Consider the following 14856-nt stretch of genomic DNA (forward strand, 5'->3'; position numbering starts at 1 on the left):
CACACCTGCAGAGCTTAAATCATTTTTTAAAACATCACTACTTTCTCTGGAAAAAGAGTCACACCATAAGCAGAAGGAGCTTAACTAAGAATTATGAAAGAAAACTGCTACTATGTAAATGAGTGACCTTTATAATTACAGGCAATACAACTGAAAAAAAGATGTAGAGGATCTAAAATCTTGAAAGTCACATTTCTGATGCATTCTCTACTGCACAGCTTTTCCACTGAAAACTGGTTAAAATCTGAGCTCCCCTTAAGCTTGAGAAATCTCTAACCAAGTGTCCTAGCTGCCTCTCTCTCCTTTTCCCCTTTCCAGCTGAGTTCCAGAAAAGAATGATGAAAATCTTTAAAATTACAGATCTAGGGCATCTCTACTTATCTCTGGAAAGACTTTCTCAGTAGAAATCTGGAGAAAAAATTAATTTGTATTCAGTTCAAAAAAACTTATGTGAAAATTAAATTTAAATGGAAATAAGCATAAGGGGATGTTCCCAAATAAATGAATGACAAGTCAAACCGCTTGGAATTTCTGCCTTGGAAATTCTAACACTAAAAGTGATAGGCAGATAAAACATGGCAAGATCTTAAATTTTCAGTCTGAAAAGATCAGGGAGCCTCTTTGGGCTCAGAGATCTAGAAGAAAAATTTCTAAGGCACTTCTAAGAGAAAACCCACACAATCAATCTTTGTATGTTGTTTTTAATTAAGTTACCACTTGTCATCACCCAGACCCTTTGGGGGTTCCTTGATAGTTTGTTATCTTTCTGCCATCTTCCTCATTACAAATCAATGATTCAGAGTTGATCCTACCATGAAAACCAGGGTCCCAATCCCTGCTGGAACCACTCTTGACACGTCCAGAGTGATGCTGCACACTACCGCTGGCTGTGACCTGAGCTTACCCAAAGTCTTCATTTCTTTCTGTGAGGAGGAGGGTGGACAGGAAAACATTGTGATCATACTTAAATCAATCTCTTTGTTACAAAAAAATGGAAAAAATGATTCAAACAGTTATAGAAGCACATAAAATGAAAAAGTGAAACTCTTGACTATTTGCCCCTGTGGAATAACCATATTAACTTTGGAATATGCTTCTGGAATATTTTACAGTAAAAGAAAAAAATAGAATTAACTATACTATTTTAGAACCTTTTTATTAGCAATACAGATTTCTCCTTTGATAAGTAACACAAGCTCTGTAAAACTAGGGATTTTCTCTGTTTCCTTCACTGCTATATTTCTAGGAACTAAAACACTGTCTGGCACAAGATCAGATCAGATCAGATCAGTTGGTCAGTCGTGTCTGACTCTTTGCGACCTCATGAATCGCAGCACGCCAGGCCTCCCTGTCCATCAACAACTCCAGGAGTTCACTCAGACTCACGTCCATCGAGTCAGTGATGCCATCCAGCCATCTCATCCTCTGTCATCCCTTTCTCCTCCTGCCCCCAATCCCTCCCAGCAGCAGAGTCTTTGCCAATGAGTCAGCTCTTCGCATGAGGTGGCCAAAGTACTGGAGTTTCAGCTTTAGCATCATTCCTTCCAAAGAAATCCCAGGGCTGATCTCCTTCAGAATGGACTGGTTGGATCTCCTTGCAGTCCAAGGGACTCTCAAGAGTCTTCTCCAACACCACAGTTCAAAAGCATCAATTCTTCGGCGCTCAGCCTTCTTCACAGTCCAACTCTCACATCCATACATGACCATAGGAAAAACCATAGCCGTGACTAAATGAACCTTTGTTGGCAAAGTAATGTCTCTGCTTTTGAATATGCTATCTAGGTTGGTCATAACTTTCCTTCCAAGGAGTAAGCGTCTTTTAATTTCATGGCTGCAGTCACCATCAGTAGTGATTTTGGAGCCCAGAAAAATAAAGTCTGACACTGTTTCCACTGTTTCCCCATCTATTTCCAATGAAGCGGTGGGATCGGATGCCATGATCTTCATTTTCTGAATGTTGAGCTTTAAGCCAACTTTTTCACTCTCCACTTTCACTTTCATCAAGAGGCTTTTGAGTTCCTCTTCACTTTCTTCCATAAGGGTGGTGTCATCTGCATATCTGAGGTTATTGATATTTCTCCCAGCAATCTTGATTCCAGTTTGTGTTTCTTCTAGTCCAGTGTTTCTCATGATGTACTCTGCATAGAAGTTAAATAAGCAGGGTGACAATATACAGCCTTGATGTACTCCTTTTCCTATTTGGAACCAGTCTGTTGTTCCATGTCCAGTTCTAACTGTTGCTTCCTGACCTGCATATAAATTTCTCAAGAGGCAGATCAGGTGGTCTGGTATTCCCATCTCTTTCAGAATTTTCCACAGTTTATTGTGATCCACACAGGCAAAGGCTTTGGCATAGTCAATAAAGCAGAAATAGATGCTTTTCTGGAACTCTCTTGCTTTTTCCATGATCCAGCAGATGTTGGCAATTTGATCTCTGGTTCCTCTGCCTTTTCTAAAACCAGCTTGAACATCAGGAAGTTCATGGTTCACATATTGCTGAAGCCTGGCTAGGAGAATTTTGAGCATTACTTTACTAGCATGTGAGATGAATGCAATTATGTGGCATTGTTTGAGCATTCTTTGGCATTGCCTTTCTTTGGGATTGGAATGAAAACTGACCTTTTCCAGTCCTGTGGCCACTGCTGAGTTTTCCAAATTTGCTGGCATATTTTAGGTGTCAAAAAATGTTCACTGAATAAATGAATCAGATCCTCCTTCCTGTCAGATCAGTCAGAAGTTCCATGGGGTCAGAGATGTGTCTATTTGGTCTCTGTGATCCCAGCACCAGAGTACCTGCCACAAGGTAAGCACTTGTATCTGTTGAACTAGCAAAACAACTCAGTGATGAAACCACCTAATTTTTTTTTAACTGTTCCAATGTGTTGGCAATACCATAATAACCAGCTATTCCCCAATTCATGGAAAAAGTCTCTCACAAACACTGTTGCAATAGTTGTTTATATATGTATATACTTGTTTAAAGATTTTTTTAGGATAAGAATCCCTTTTGTGGTGCAGTCATTGACTTGGTATAAATACGTTCTGAAACTGATTCCCTCCAGAATTTCATAAATTAAAAACACTTAAGATTAATTTTCCAACTTGTTTAAAAGCCACTGCCTGGAACTCTGCAAAATGATCTCCAGTAGAAAAGGAATGCTTCCCAATCCTATCTGGCTGCAGCCTGAACACTGTAACCAACAGGAGGCCTGCATCCTTGGTGACCAACAGCTCCTGCATGCAACACAGTAGCACTTTAGTCATCACCCGGAGAAGGCCGTTTTCAGGCAGGTCTCTACTGTTGATTCATTCAGCAGAAAAGAGAAAGAAGACAGGAGAGTAATAGACTTCCAGGGTGTGAGGTGGAAGAAGATGCTGAAAAACTAAGAGCTGGACAAGACCAGAAACAGAGGATTAAGAGTATTTTTTAGTTCCCCACAAGTGAAGGTACAGAGCTCTATCTGAACTCTCCAATGGAAAAGTTTTTCCAGAAATTTACCTTTCTACTTATTTAATTTTTTCACTGCAAAGATATTAAGTAAATCTCTATTATGTGTCAGAGTTGTGCCATAACTGGGGAGGAAAAGAACAGGCAAGATGGACCTACTCTCCACCATCTTGGCACTGAAGCTTAAGGACCATTGTCAAAGCATGAAGGGGTCTGACTCTGACAAATAAAGATGGCTAGAGACCTTCACCTACTTTGCACCAGGGAACAGAACTTGTGGCCCAGTCACTGCTCCTTCTTTTATGAAAAACACTGCTCCATTTCTCTCCATGAATGGAGAGGTCAGTTAGAGATCTTCCCCTTTGAGTACCCCCCAAGCAAAACTGGTCAACACACACTGAGCGTACTTCCTTTTTCTCCAGGATCATCTGCCACACCACAGGCCTTGCTGGGTCATCTTCCTAACTGAGGCCAAGGAGAGATGTGCATTGGCACTTACTGTTGGAGAGTCAACATTCAAAGAAGTATAAACCTTGAGGCTTTGAGGGAATCAAGACCATCTAGTCCTACTCCAGTAGTTTCCTAACCCATTCCATGGATCACCGAGCTCTTTGAGAATCACTGACTCCTTTAAACTTCCTGTGTTGAAAAAGAGTAATATATACACACATATATAATATGTGTAATATATACACATGTATCTCAGCACATAATTTCCCCTGTATTTTCAGGACTTTCATGGACACACCATGTAATTGAATATCTGGATTTCCAGAGATCCCATATTAAGAATTCTTACTCTCTATAAAAGCCCACTGGAACTCTAATGTCCCAATTAGCAGTCTCTTAGTTGGGTGGATGGAATGCAGAGGCAATGTAGTGCCTGTGTATTACCACACAGGTCCCAGCTCAATCCTCGAGTGAGCTAGTTATCTTTAAAATATGGAAAACCTCTGCTCGGTGGCCAAGCACAGAATTTCTCAAATCAGTCAGCTGAGCCATCTCATGTTTTCAAAGACAACACCAAGCCCCTAAATGAAGTGGTTGAATCTGGTGGCATTGAAAGGTGACAGCAGCCCAGAGGTTGTTAGGATTGCTGCCCCCTGTTGATGGAGCAGTAATACTCATATGGATCCTCCACTTCATATACATTTTCCTCATTGATATAGATGTCTTCCTCTGGGTGCATCCCCTCTGCTGCTGTATTTGCCTACCCTGAAGGAGAAAGGTTGGCCAAAGTGATGAGGCTGTGGAAATAAAGTATTGCAGTTAAGCATTTTCTGGACAACATGTAATAGAATGGAGAGAACGGGCTTTGCTGAAGAGTTAGCAACCGAGGCAGTATACGATCCTTGATCAGGTCCTGAATAGGAAGGGAAAACATAAAATAGCAATGAAATAATCTGGGGAATATTCTGTACAAATTCAAATTAATCTGAAATTTCTTAGGTATAAAGTGGAATTGTGTTATCTGCGAGAATATACTTATTCTGAGTAAGTACAGACTAAAGTGTTTACGTGAAGTGTCAAGATGTCTGAAACACATGTACAAATGGTTCAGAAAAAAACAAAATTGTATATGTAAAGAGAGAAACAAAGTAAATGTGACAAAATATCAAATAACATGCACAAATTGCATTGTTATTTAAATTATTATGTGGGTTTAAACAATTCCAAAAAGTAAAAGGAATGTGTTATGGATCCAGTGAGACTTGAGTTTGAATTCTACCTCTGTTGCTTACCACCCATATGATCTAGGCTAAGTCAGATTTGCCTTTTCCATTTATTCATTCAAAAACTATTTAGTGTGTTACACACTGAGCCCATGCATCAAGAGATATAACAGTGAACAAAACACAAAAAGCTCCTGGAGGCTGTATATTAGTAAACTCAGGGTGTTAGGGTCCTCACCTATACAATGGGAATAAGTACTCTTCTCTCACAGGGCTGCTGTGAGGATTGCTGTAAGGCTGCAATCCTCAAATATTTATGAAGTGTGTATGAAGAATCAGGTGTGCACTAGGGGATACAGTTGTTAATGTGGCTGATAAGTTCCTAATTTTCTATGGAGTTTACATTTATAAGTAGAGATAAAACACTAAGCCAATAATTTCATAAAGAATGAACTAGTAGTAAATGTAAATGTAAATATTACCTATTGATGTTATAATATTTCAGGTTTCAGCTCTAATAAATACTGGTTATAGATCATATAGAGCCATGATGATTAGATGTTCTATTTGGTCTTATTTGACTTTTTTACTGCAGACTACTTTGTCCTCATAATTACAACATCTAGTGTGTGAGAATGCTAAGTCACTTCAGTCATGTCCAGCTTTTTACGATCCTAGGGACTGTAGCCTCCCAGGCTCCTCTGTCCATGGGATTCTCCAGGCAAGAGTGGGTTGCCATGCCCTCTTCCAGGGGATCTTCCTGACCCACGGAGTGAACCTGCATCTCTTATGTCTCCTGCACTGGCAGGCAGGTTCTTCACCACTAGCACCACCTAGACTTAGTCTAAAATTATTAGTGGTTCAGATAGTATTCAGTGGACAGAATCATTTTTTTCTTAAAATATATTTCATTCTGCCCATGTCCCAAATGTCATAGTAACCCAGTAAAAGTTATATAACCTTTGTGTGTGTGCAGTGTAGTGTAATTAGGAATGGAGACTAATTCTGCAATATGAAAGACAAGCAGTTTTCAGCTCTGTTTGTACAATTACCTAGAAAGTTTCTTGAACAATAAAGGCTTCCCTGGTGGCTCAGATAGTAAAGAATCCACCTGCAATGCAAGAGACCTGAGTTTGATACCTGAGTCGGGAAGATCCCCTGGAGAAGGGAATTGCCACCCACTCCAGTATTCCTTCCTGGAGAATTCCATGCACAGACGAGCCCGGCGGGCTACAGTTCATGGGGTCACAAAGAGTTGGACACAACTGAGCAACTAACTCTTTCACTTTTTCACTATGATGAGATCTCATCCCCAAAGATTCTAACGTATTTGCTCTGGGGTAGACAAATATGTTTAAGTGCCCTAGATGATTCTAACAGACAGAGTTCAGGAGAACCAGGCTGGGTTATGAAAAGCTCTGAGAGTAGATGCTGAGCTTCTCGTTCAATTCTGTAACCAACAGCCTCCTAGAACCTGGGTGGAGTAGGTGCTAAATCAGCTGTAGGGTCACTCAAGATCCCCACCTTATCCTACCCTACTCATGATTCTTACCTTGAATTTTGTATCTTCTCTTTTCTATCAGAATACCCTAAGTAGAAAGGCAAAGAAAAGTCCATTTAAAATGCTTTAATAAAATAAATGAGGTAAAAAAACAAAACAGGCTAACGGGAGGCAAGATTGTTTAGGGAAATCTGGTCTACCAGTTAAGATTGAATTACATCAAACCACTGATGTGTGTCTTGGTTTATTACATAAACTGTGGTAGAAAGTAATAAAGATGTATTTTCATATTTAACAAATATAGGGAGTGCCTACTACATATCTGGTAGTATGTTAAGCACCAGGGACACAAAAAATGAATTATGAGCCCTGACATCATTAAGCTTGTCTTCCAATGGGGAGGCACTTAAGAAAAAAAAGTAAATAGAAAAAATAAAATAAGTTCAGACTGTGATGTGACAGAAGGAAAAGTACTGCAGCAAAATGGATTAACCTAGAGATTATCATACTGAGTGAAATAAGACAGAGAAAAACAAATATGGTATCATTTATATGTGAAAACTAAAAACATTACAAATAGCTTTACAAAACAGAAACAGACTCACAGACACAGAAAACAAAATTATGGTTGCCAAAGGGGAGAGGGGAGCAGAGATGAATTAGGAGTATGGAATGAACAGATACATACCACTAAGATGATCTTTAAGCTCAGTTCTGGAAGAAGAGAATGAGTCAGCCAAATGAAGAACCAGGGTGAGCATCTGGATCGAGTAAAGCCCTGGTAAAGATGGTGATAAGTGGCTGAAACTGAAAGCATGGCTGGAATAAAAGAGTGGCACAAGATAAGATCTGAAATGGAGGCTGGGCTAGATACTATAGGACCCTAGAAGTCATAATCAGGAGCTTGGGTTTTATTCTAAGACATAAGAAATAATTGAAGGCCAGAAATATGATATAACTGGGTTTCAAGAAAATCACTTTGGTTGCTATGTGGAGAATGAACTAAAAGGAGGTATGAAAAAGAGACCGGGTAAGGCATGAACCGCCTCAGAGTAAGGTAGTGACAGAGAGGCACAGATCATGAATGGATTTTAGATATGTTTTGGGAAAAGTGCAGGAAGTGAAGCTGGATTGTGTGTAGTTGTGATTGTGTGTTAGGAGTGAAGAAGAAGAGAATTCAAGGAAGGCTTCTAGCTCAGGCAACTAGTTGGGTGGTAGTGAAACATTATGATGAAGACCCAGCGAGGGGAGGTACGGTTTTAAAAAGGTGGAATATAGACTCCAGAGTTCCTTTTAGGACACGGTAAGGTGGGAGACAAATAAGTGGAGATAACACCTGAACAGCTGTACAGTCAGTACCAACACCCTTGAGGGCTGAAGACAGAAACCAAGGATGACATTTAAGTCTATGGAAATATAGGTTATCATCATCCAGAGGGTATGTAGAGAGGAAAAACACCAGCTCTGGAGAATCTCAACACCTAAAGATCATGCTGAAGGAGAGAAAATTATAAAAATGACTGAAAAGGAGAGGCCAAAGTGAGAGTGGTGTTTCAGAAGTCAAGAGAAGGAAGACTTTTTTGGAATGAGTGAGGGTCAACTTAGTTGAATATTACTGAAAGATGGATGTACTGTAATGAAGACAGAGGTATCTACTGGGTTTATCAAAATGGAGATCACTGAGCTTGAACTAAAACTACTTCCATGGCAATTCAGGTGTAGAAGCTAAATGGGGCTGAGGGTGTTTGAAGAGTACAGAGGAATGAAATGTAGGAATAACTCATCTGAAATATGCCTGTGAAGAAGAGGAGAGAAACGGGAGTAGCTGGAGAGAAATGTATGAACTAGATCTTATTTTTATGCTAATAAAAAAGCATAAATAGGAATGGAGAAAGAGATGATTCTGGAGAAAGCGATCAAAAGAAGAAAGAAGTCATGGCTATGGCAAAGTAGGTGAAACAGGCTTTTAATAACTCATCAGTGCAGCGAGAAGAGAGAGAGGTTTGAGCAGCAGTGAAATATGTGATGCTCATCTCAGACACTGCACTAGGAAGATACAAGATTGCTGCACATTTCTGAGTGCCAATTTATGGCTTTGATGTCATGATTAAGAACCTGTTACCCTCGTTGTGTGATTTTCTCTAGCAGCTTCTAGGGGAAAGACTGCAAATTGTACACAACTTTCCCATCTATTCTTCTAAGTAGTCATGTTTTGAGTTTTGGCAGTAATCATATGTGTGTACAAAACATGACTTCTATTCCTCATCAACCTCTTTCCACACCCTTTTAAACAAACCATAATGGTCCCTAATATCCAGGCTTTGGCAGAACTCAAAAAGTGGGTGTTATCATTGCTCCTTATCAACCTGTAGACTCCATATTTGTGTGGTCAATTCTCAAACTCCACTGCTACCTCTCCATAAACTTGGGTAAGTGGGAGTGAGTAGCTTCTTCCTCTGAGCAATTCATTTACCATTAAAGGCAGAATAACAAAAAGGTAAGCAGGATAGCCCTGGTTTCAAATCCTCTATCAATTAACAGTGTCACGTTGGACTAAAAGTTACTTAACTTTTCAACATAATGGCTCTCCAACTGGTAAATGGGAACAATATTAGTATCTTTCTCAACCGGGTAATTATGAGGGTTAATGCACATAAAGCACTTGGAAGCATAATGCACATAAGCCACACAGGATGAGCAGCTCATCCCAGTTTTCCCTGGACTGTCCCAGTTTTAGCACTGAAAACCCACATATTCAGACCCCCATCCCCTTCAGTCCTGGGAAATTTTGTAATGGTTTGTGATGCTACACACAGTTAATGTTTACAGATGAGTAAGAAAGGCTACTAAAATAATAGCAGTATAAGGCCTTGGCCTCTGCCCCAAAGAGAAGAGAGTATATTACAATTATTAAAGTATGTGAGGTTTTTGGAGTGATGGAAGTGTTTGGTCTTTGATTTTGGTGATGGTTTCCTAAGTGAAATTATCTACAAAAGTTCATTAAATTGGACACATTTTAAATATACAGTTTATCACATATAAATTATACTTTTTTTAAATAAACATAAGCAACTTAGAAGCAAAAAGTTTTTTGAGTGCCACAATGGAGGAAAATAACAAATACTGCAACCTTGACCATGACCCAATGTTAAAGGAACCTGCTACCTATCTTTAAAGAACCACACTTAAGAAATAAATAAGATAGAAAATGCATAGAAAGAAGTGATTGTTGATTCATGAATTTAAAAGATTTATGTTTTTTACAAAATAAGAAAACAGGTACTAGAATCAACCTGCCTGACTCTGAATTCCAGCTTTGCCACTTACTGATTCTGAAACCTTCCGTAAACCTTGATAGTTTACCGTCTCTAAGTGTTACTCTCCTCTGCTATAAAAAATGGGGATAACAGTACTACTTACCTTATAAGATGGTGATGATGATAAATATAAAAACATGCTTGTTACATGGTAAGCACTGAATAAAAACGAGCTATTATTAATCCTGTGGTTTGAAAGGACTAAAGAGTATTCATTCTAATCATTAAACCTAATAATTATAATACCTAGTTTTGGGTTGGTTCCTATATTAACAGCTCCTTATCATAGGGAGAAAGAAGCACCATCAAATAACTTTCATTTGAGAATTAAACCACCAGAGTTAAGAATCAGAGCCAGGAAAAAAAATTTGGGAGGTGGTCCTAAGATGGCAGAGGAATAGGACAGGGAGACCACTTTCTCCCCCACAAATTCATCAAAAGAACATTTGAACACTGAGAAAATTCCACAAAACTTCTGATTGCTGGCAGAGGACATCAAGCACCCAGAAAGGCAGCCCATTTTCTTTGGAAGGAGATTACGTGCCTAACGGCAACTCCCAGCAGAAAAGCAGCCCAGATGGTCGCATTGGCCACAGCAAGCAGGTGCTGGACAGGGAGGCTCAGGCTGCATTGCTTTGGGTAAGGAATGGGCCTGAATGCCTTGAGGGCAATCTGAGGGATCTAGCTTGAGATAGCAAATCAGACTGTGGGATAGCTATCCTGCAAAAAGCCCTAACCTAAGACACCACCACTCAAGAACAAAGGACTGAGCAGTACTAGCCAGCTGTGGACTGGCCCATCCCCCACTGGAGACAAGCAGGCGAGGGCAGGCAGAGCTGGAAGAGGGCAATTGCGATCCCAGAGATGCATCCTCTACCAAACTGCAAGCAAGCTTCACTGCATTCCAAGACTTCTTGGGATTCTGGATGGTTGACATCCACTGGGAGGGTCACAACCAGAGATCAGCTTCCCAGAAGACACAGATAGCATACCTGAGAAGGTGCAGCCTTTGTACATCCAGAAAACTGAGCGACTGGGACAGGGGAGGTGATAAGACGCAGCCTCCAATGGCGGGGCCGTGGCGGGGTGGGGTGGGAACTGAGCTCAACAAACACCTGGTCACCTGAGCTGCTCGGACCTGGGAAGGGCACAAAACGCAGGCCCAACCAAGTCTGAGCCTTTGTGGACTACCTGAGAACCTGAGCGGCTTAGACCTGGGAAGTGCTTGCAACCCAGGGCCTGCCACAGACAGTTCCCCACAGAGCAACCTAGAGCCTGAGCAGTGTAGACTGGAAAAGCACACACGCTGTGAGCAGGGGCAAACCCAGTGTGGCCGAGACACTGTGAGCACACCCCACACATGCCAGTGATATTTCTTTGCAGTGTTCCTCCCTCCCCACAGCACGACTGAACAAGTGAGCCTAAAAAAAGTGACCTCCACCAGCCCCTTGTGTCAGGGCAGAAATTAGACACTGAAGAGGCCAGCAAACAGAAGAAGCTAAAATAAACAGAGGGAACTGCTTTGGAAGTGACAGGTGCAATAGATTAAAACCCTGTAGTTAGCACCAACTGCTTAGGAGGGAGCCTATAAATCTTCAGAAGTATAAGCTGGATGAAGGAACTATCTGAAAATGAACTGACCCCACACTGTCCCCAACAGCTCCAGAGAAAGTCCTAGACATATTTTTTAATATTATCATTTTATAAATTTTCTTAATTTTTTTTATTTTAAAGTCCTCTATTACTCCTTTAATTTTCATTTTTATAACCTACTATTACCTTGCAAAAAAAAAAGACCCTATTTTTAAAGCAAACTTCATATACATATATTTTATAATTTTTGTTACTGTTTTTTTTTTTTTTAAATATTGTATTTTTGAGAATCTAACCTCTACTCTAGATTTCTAATCTTTGCTTTTTGGTATTTGTTATCAATTTTGTACCTTTAAGAATCCAATCTTCAGTACCTATTTTTACTTGTGAGTGAGATTACTGGCCTGATCGTTCTCTCCCTCTTTTGACTCTCCTTTTTTTCCACCAGGTCACCTCTATCTCCTCCCTCCCCCTTCTCTTCTCTACCTAACTCTGTGAACCTCTGTGTTCCAGACTGTGGAGAACACTTAAGGAACTGATTACTGGCTGGATCTGTCTCTCTGTTTTTGATTCCCCCTTTTATCCTCCTGGCCACCTCTGTCTCCTACTCACTCTTCTCTTCTCTGTGTAACTCCATAAACATCTCTGAGGGATCCAGACTGTGGAGAGCACATAGGAAATGATTACTGGCTAGCTTGCTCTCTCCCCTTTTGATTCCCCCTCTTCTCCTCCTGGTCACCTCTATCTCCCTCTTCCATCTTCTCTTCTCCATGTAACTCTGTGAACCTCTATGGTGTCCCTCACTGTGGAGAAACTTTTCATCATGAACCTAGATGTTTTATCATTGGTGCTGTATAGATGGAGGAGTCTTGAGGCTACTGTAAGAAAAAGACTGAAAACCAGAGGCAGGAGGCTTAAGTACAAATCCTGAGACACCAGAGAACTCCTGACTCCAGGGAACATTAATCAATAAGAGCTCATCAAAAGCCTCCATACCTAAACTGAAACCAAGCACCACCCAAGGGCCAACAGCTCCAGAGAAATACATACCAAACAAATTCTCTAGCAACACAGGAACATAGCCCTGAGCTTCAATATACAGGCTGCCCAAAGTCACACCAAATCCACTGACATCTCAAAACTCACTACAGGACACTTCATTACACTCCAGAGAGAAGAAATCCAGCTCCACCCACCAGAACACTAACACAAACTTCCCTAACCAGGAAACCTTGACAAGCCACCCATCCAACCCCACCCACAGTGAGGAACCTCCACAATAAAGAGGAACCACAAACTCCCAGTATATGCAAAGGCCACCCCAAACACACCAATATAAACAAGATGAAAAGCCAGAGAAATACTCAGCAGGTAAAGGAACAGGATAAATGCCCACCAAACTAAACAAAAGAGGAAGAGATAGGGCATCTACCTCATAAAGAATTCCAAATAATGATAGTGAAAATGATCCAAAATCTTGAAAACAAAATGGAATCACAGATAAATAGCCTTGAGACAAGGATTGAGAAGATGGAAGAAATGTTTAACAAGGACCTGGAAGTAATAAAAGAGTCAATATATAATGAATAATGCAATAAAAGATCAAAAGCCCTCTGGAGGGAACCAACAGTAGAATAATGGAGGCAGAGGATAGGATAAGTAAGGTAGAAGATAGAATGTTAGAATTAAATGAAACAGAGAGGAAAAAAGAAAAAAGAATTAAAAGAAATGAGGACAAACTCAGAGACCTCTGGGACAATGTTAAACACCCCAACATTCGAATCATAGGAGTCCCAGAAGAAGAAAACAAACAGAAAGACCATGAGAAAATACTTTAGGAGATAATAGTTGAAAACTTCCCTAAAATGGGGAAGGAAATAATCACCCAAGTCCAAAAACTCAGAGAGTTCAAAACAGGATAAACCCAAGGCAAAACACCCCAAGACACATATTAATCAAATTAACAAATATCAAACACAAAGAACAAAAATTAAAAGCAGCAAGGGAAAAACAACAAATAACACAAAGGGGGTTCCCACAAGGATAACAGCTGATCTTTTGATAGAAACTCTTCAGGCCAGAAGGGAACGGCAGGACATACTTAAAGTGATGAAAGAGAAAAACCTACAGCCCAAATTACTGTACCCAGCAAGGATTTCATTCAAATATGAAGGAGAAATCAAAAGCTTTACAGACAAGCAAAAGCTCAGAGAATTCAGCACCACCAAACCAGCTCTCCAACAAATGCTAAAGGATCTTCTCTAGACAGGAAACACAGAAAGGGTGTATAAACTCGAACCCAGAACAACAGAGTAAATGGCATTGGGATCATACTTATCAATAATTACCTTAAATGAAAATGGGTTGAACGCCCCAACCAAAAGACAAAGACTGGCTGAATGGATACAAAAACAAAACCCCTATATATGTTGTCTACAAGAGACCCACCTCAAAACAAGGGACACATACAGACTGAAAGTGAAGGGCTGGAAAAAGATATTCCATGCAAATAGAGACCAAAAGAAAGCAGGAGTAGCAATACTTATATCAGATAAAATAGACTTTAAAATAAAGGCTGTGAAAAGAGACATAGAAGGACACCACATAATGGTTAAAGGATCAATCCAAGAAGATATAACAATTATATATGCACCCAGTGTAGGAGCACCACAATATGTAAGACAAATGCTAACAAGTATGAAAGGGGAAATTAACACAAGAATAGTGGGAAACATTAATACCCCACTCACACCTATGGATAGATCAAATAAGCAGAAAATTAATAAGGAAACACAAACTTTAAATGATATAATGCACAAGTTAGACCTAACTGATATCTATAGGACATTTCACCCCAAAACAATGAATTTCACCCTTTTCTCAAGTGCACACGGAAACTTCTCCAGGATAGATCACATCCTGGGCCATAAGTCTAGCCTTGGTAAATTCAAAAACATTTAAACCATTCCAAACATCTTTTCTGACCACAGTGCAGTAAGATTAGATGTCAATTACAGGAGAAAAACTATTAAAAATTCCAACATATGGAGGCTGAACAACACACTGCTGAATAACCAACAAATCACAGAAGAAATAAAAATATGCATAGAAATGAATGAAAATGAAAACACAACAACCCAAAACCTATGGGACACTGTAAAAGCAGTGCTAAGGGGAAGGTTCATAGCAATACAGGCATACCTCAAGAAACAATAAGAAGTCAAATAAATAACCTAACTCTACACCTAAAGCAACTAGAAAAGGAAGAAAGGAAGAACCCCAGGGTTAGTAGAAGGAAAGAAAACTTAAATATTAGGGCAGAAA

Source organism: Bos javanicus, chromosome 7, assembly GCF_032452875.1.
Source record: "Bos javanicus breed banteng chromosome 7, ARS-OSU_banteng_1.0, whole genome shotgun sequence".
In the NCBI taxonomy this organism is placed as follows: domain Eukaryota; kingdom Metazoa; phylum Chordata; class Mammalia; order Artiodactyla; family Bovidae; genus Bos; species Bos javanicus.